Here is a 5,941-nt window from a genome sequence, read left to right as displayed (position 1 = left end):
AACACACGCGATATATAATGTGTGTGTGTAGAGAGAGAGAGAGAGAGAGAGAGAGAGAGAGAGAGAGAGAGAGAGAGAGAGAGAGTTGAGGTAATGAACTGTTTCCTTCCACTCAAGGTGCACCACCTTCAGATTCATGGACATCCATGTTGAGGATGACTAACACATGGCACTTTCAAGGTTTATCTTGCTTTTGCTGGAAGGTGGAAATGGTCCTTTTCGTGCATCACTACCCATCAGATCATCTGCTGCAGTACAAAAAAAGGGCATGTCTTTATCTAGAGGTGATAGTGCATCCTGTGTGTGTGATAGAAATGCAATTACTTGTTGGCGGGGAAAGCAAAGGTGCCCAAGGCTACACATAACCACTGTGTATTCAAATAGGACACAAATGTCCTGGTGATGCTTCCATCTGCACTTGACATGCATTCCATTGTTAGTGTGTTTTGCCATATACAGTATGAAGGGATATTGAGAAATTGTTATGTTTATAAATATTTTTAGTTCGATCAACTTAAAGAAGGCATAAAATAGACAATTGACTGATTGCTTATATGCAAAGAGTTAGGTCTCTGTGTCTGGAATTACATAACTTGGTTTCGTGTGTGGTGATTTGTCTCTTGGGGGCGGTCGGCCTGTCATTTGTTGTCTTGATTGTGTTCCAGCTCCAGCTGGAATGGAGGGCGTTTCCCTCCAGCAGGTGCACATGTGCCTCGTTTCCGTTTCCTCATCGAGCCTGACTTTGTATTTAAGGAACCCGACTTCCACTACACATTGTTGGATACTTGACCTTGCTTGCCCTTGTGCTTCAAGCGTGATTTTCTAGACCACTCAATACCATTCGTAGTCACTCTCGTTTTGTTCATTATTCCTTATTGTAAGTATTTTTGTTACTCTAGCACAGTATTGCTTTGTTTTTGTGTGATTGGACTTTTGGATATTTCATTTGAGTATTCTCGGTGTTCTATTGACCTTTGCCTTTTGGTTTCATGCTTAGGTTTTTTTTCTGGCACCTGGTGACCAGAGATTTCAGTTCGTACTTTGTGAGTGCGATTTTCTTTAAACACTTTTTTAATCGCACTTTGCAGGGATGAGATTTTTCCGCGTTTTGGTGGAATTCCACTTTTTTTCCAGTCAATATGGACCTATTTTATGTTGTTCCAAATCCATTAAAAAAATTCTGGGGGGGGTCCGGACTTGTCTTCAGCAGATTCGGGGCTCATAATGTTTAGAAGTAACGTTTGCAAGCATCCATTTTGAATCCCGTTTTTTATCGCGAAGCGTTAGTTTGTCGTTACTTCCTGTATGGGCTAAAACCAATGTCTTACTTGTTGAGATTGGTCGTTATATCGGCAAATGCAAATCACAACCAATCCGTGTTCGCCTTCCTAAACCCCTTTCTCGCGAATGCCGAATGTTATCGAGACTCGCGACGAAGCTAAAGTGCGTCAGATAGATGCGGATCTGAAACACATGTTTCGATGGGGCTGGTTGGATAGAAAGCTGACGGTGTCCCCAGTAGGAAACAGTAAAGAGGAACCATTGTGCTTGTCGAATTTCGCAAAAAAGCTCGATGTCGCCGGTAAAGCTCTGTGTACATTGAGTGACGATGTCATTCTATACGGATCGAGAGGATGGAAAGCAGACATTTCTACTGAAAAGTAACTACTCGATCTCAAGCGCTTTTCGACAGCCTGGAGCATGTGTAAAAACAAGAGGAGTTGGCTAAAAAGAGAGTGGAAAAAGACGGAGAGGCCCAATAAGCTTTTAGCGCTTGCTAAAAAGCTTAAAATGAAGAGAAAATAAAGTATTCTACCTCATGAAACTGTATATTGTTGTATATACTGTAAATAGACATCCACTTTATATAATAAAATACATTCATAACCCATATGTAGTAAACAGTGTTGGGACTTCAGTATCACTGTTATGAGGTAAGAATCAACAGCTTTTTATCACATTTACACGACACTTTATGAATACAAGTAATGAACAAATCTTAAATATGGCAGGGAATGTCTTTCCTTTTTTAGTTTTGATTTTGAGCAGCAAAGTTGGTGCTCACCAGGAATGCATAAGCAAAATTGCAAATTTTCACTTGAAAAAATAGTGAACAATCTTGGGATTTTTTTCTGTTAAAGGTTCAAATACTGTGTAAATTGAATACACTTCATCTTCAACATGTTTAGTGCCACTTTTGTAAGTGGCCCCTCTCCCGTCCAGGCCACGCCCCCGTCCCAGCCACGCCCCTTTCCGCTTTTTTCATCACTAGCCACTCTCATCCCTGATATATATATTTAAATTGTCCATCTAAATTTCATTTTATGTCTAACCAGCCAAAATTTCTTCGACTCTAAAAAGCATATTTATAATAAATATTGAAGCTTGGGGTAAAAATATTCACGTTTGCACGCACCATTGCCCGGTTCCATTCACTTGAATGATAGCAGCCAAGGCTGCCTCAGCGGTCACCTGTCCCGATGGCCGTGGCTTCAAGCAGCCGCAGGAGCACTTGGACGCTGGAGTGTGATGACGAACAAGCCGTGCATTTTCCTTTTTAACTGGACATCTACCTTTTCTGCTGGATACTATAATCATGTGGACTTAATCAACATGGGATTACTGCATAAATTGATGATTTCTAGGCACTTCTTACTCGACTCTCAACATCTCGGACGAAAGCTCGACCAGCAGCACATGCTTGGAGTGTTGTCAGGTCTGGCAAGCGCCGTAGGTGTTGCAGGCAATGTAAAAAAAAACCCAAAAGCGAGGCTTCCAAGATGGGCTATGGCTGGGCTCAGGTAAATGCTCACCATTCAAGCTCCATTGCTGACCCTCTCTACTTCTGATTCATAACACACCAAACTGCTGATCAGGAATCACTAGTAGGAAATCGCTAAATCCTGGACTGTTATTAATCTCAAAAACCTGGCTACATGCTCATAGTCCCCATGCTTCAGGGCAACTATACTCGAGGCTAACCACAACACAAAGCATCACCAGATTCTTCTGTCCAATAAAGTGCAAACTACAACTAACGACAACTTTACAGCACGCTTGCGACCCACAAAGATGGGCACTTTACCCGATTTTGCCGGTCCGTCCTCCGTCCACAACTTGGGCACCCTTCATCATAGTCCCTCCGTCCTGATTCATAAAATAATCATCCTCCCTCCCCATCCGTCCTCACCCTTTTAAAGCACTTCCGTTCTTACAGTTCACCAGTCCGTCCCACCAGTTTTGTAACTTAGAGTTCATTTGTAAACTCAATCATAATTTTTTTTCAATATTTTCACCTGCGTACAGAATTGCAGTGTCGTCAGCAGGACCAATTTAATTTGCTCTGGAAACTTGCCTGTTGCAAATGATAGATTAAAAAATATGGGATAGAGGTTTAGCAATTTCTTTGATGGCTCGTTTGACAATGGTTAGATCACTTTAATTTTTTTTTCATTGGTCAAGGTGTACACAATTTTGATTACCGGTACTTCATTGATTGGACGCAGGCACTTGGAAATGACATTTTTTGGAACATCATCACATACTGGTTCTGCAACTGATGATGTAATTGTTGAGGCTAATTTTGAAAAAAAAATCTTTCAATTAATTTTTCAGTGCTTTGGCCATTGTTCATATATTATCTGGAATAGCCACAGTTGTTGGTCGTCTTCGCAGAACGGCATTTATGGTACTCCATAAGACTTTAATGTAGTCCTTAATCCTTAATAATAATCCACTGTAATATATTTTTTTGCAATATCTTAAGATTTTGGTAATCTTTTTTTGTATTTAATTTCTGCCTCTTTCGTGTTATTGTTCAAGAAATAAGCATACAACAGGTTCTTCTTAAAAGTGTTTTCCAACCCGTTAGTTATCCATTGAGCAGTTAACTTCTTAATTTTACAATTGTGTTGTACTTTTGGACAGCACTGGTCACATAGTGTCTTAAATGTGCTTGGGTAGGAGCAGCATTCAGTTGGGATTCATCCAACCAAAAGGAATTTCCAATTATGGCTTGCTAGAATTTTTCAAATGCAGGTTTCGGCATTTATTTTTATTACATATTTATTTATTACATATTTAATTTTAAGTTCAACTCTCTCTTTAGTTTTTTAGATTTTAAATTGTAGAGAACAAATACTGGCAAGTGATCGCTTACATCTGTTATTGAACTCCCGCTGAGAATATCTTCATTCAATCCATTGGTAAATATGTTATCGATTAACCGAGGGCTACGGGGAGTTATACACGGTGGTCTTACAATTTTTGGATAAAGCAAAAGACTAAATATTTATGAAGTTCTGTGATGGTTTGCGCCTACTTACTTTTAGTAAGTCATAATGTAATAATCACTGCACACAAAAATAATTAATTTTGACCCAACTTTCCAAATAGTTTTTCGAAGTGGTTTACAAAGCAATCAACTTCAGACCCAGGTGTTCTGTAAATGCCAACTAATTATTATATATTTCCTTTTTTCAAACTGTAATTCCACTGTAATGCGCTCCATGAGAATGTCAATGAGACATATTTTTTCAACTCTTGTTTGAAAGCTATTCCTGACAGACAGTGCACCCCACTTCCATTGTTGTGATTTCTATAAAACTAATCTTAACAGTGGCTATGAATATTTTACGGATAATCAGTTAAATGAAAACATAAAAATGGACAATGCTCTATCAATTTATACTCTACACAAAAATTGAAGAATACCTGAGTAAAATAAAGACATTCCAAATCATAGCCATACCTGAAACCCTGGCTTAATCATGAAAAAATAATCAACATGGAAACGGAACGATATGAATTGTTCTCAATGAATACGGTGCGGTGAAAATGTATTTGCCCCCTTCCTGATTTCTGTGTTCTTATCACACACAAAGATTTCACTTCATCAAACCAATTTAAATATCACACAGCGATATCCCAAGGAAATACAAAATTCTCTTTCTAGACCTAATAATGCGTTGTGCGCCACCCTTGGAAGCAATAACTGAAATCAAGCATTTGTGATAATTGGTGACAAGTCTTTCACATCGCTGTGGAGGAATTTTGGCCAACTCTTCTTCGCAGAATTACTTCAAATCCATCAGAAGACGGTTTTCTTGCATGAACTGCATCGAAGAGCTCACGGTGACACCAGTGTAACAAACACTTTGAACTCCCCAGTTTCTTTATTTTAAAACTTTACGTCTGACTTTAAGGTCACACCACATAGCAATGTCGATTGGGTCCAAATCTTGACCTTGACTTGGCCACTCAAAAATTTTAAGATATATATTAGAGCTGTTAAACGATTAAAATATTTAATGTAATTAAAAATGCAACTATCATAATTAACTCAAATTCACTAAAAATTAATCGTGATTGCTCACGCATCTTTTATCGTTTCTGAATTTCCTTTTATATTTTTTTGTCCTATCTTTCCCCATTTTAATGCTCTCATCAACATGGAATCATCAATCAGTTTTCTATGTGCAAAATGCAAATATTTACTGAAATAACGATTTCGATTTTCAATTTTACATGAACATTTTTCACTTGGAGCAGTTATTCACACATAATCTCTCACACAATATTACTGTCCATCAGTGAAAAAAATATTTTGTCACACAACAGCTGCTTTAACAGCTCTTTTTATGGAATCAAAACAGAGCAATATAACATTATAAAGTGCACATCTAAGGTAAACTAGTACTCAGCCTATCGTGGATTTAAGCCATGGTTGCATACTTCGTTTTTCTCAAGTTTGCTTTGAACACAGCAGTCAGGCTATGTTGATTTTGTCGGTCCTTCTTGCTCGGAAGTCTCTCTACGGTTTTGTGTAGACATCATTTCGGATGACTACACTTGGTTAGATGACAACACTGGAGACGTTTTATTTTCAGTGTGTTCGCTAGGTCGCTACCACTGCACCGCTGAACTCTCGAGGTGCCTCAGC

The sequence above is a fragment of the Hippocampus comes genome, unplaced genomic scaffold (genome assembly GCF_001891065.2).
Source record: "Hippocampus comes isolate QL1 unplaced genomic scaffold, H_comes_QL1_v1.1 scaffold2, whole genome shotgun sequence".
Lineage (NCBI taxonomy): Eukaryota > Metazoa > Chordata > Actinopteri > Syngnathiformes > Syngnathidae > Hippocampus > Hippocampus comes.
The sequence above is the reverse complement of the archived record's forward strand: the minus strand, read 5'-3'. Positions refer to the sequence as shown.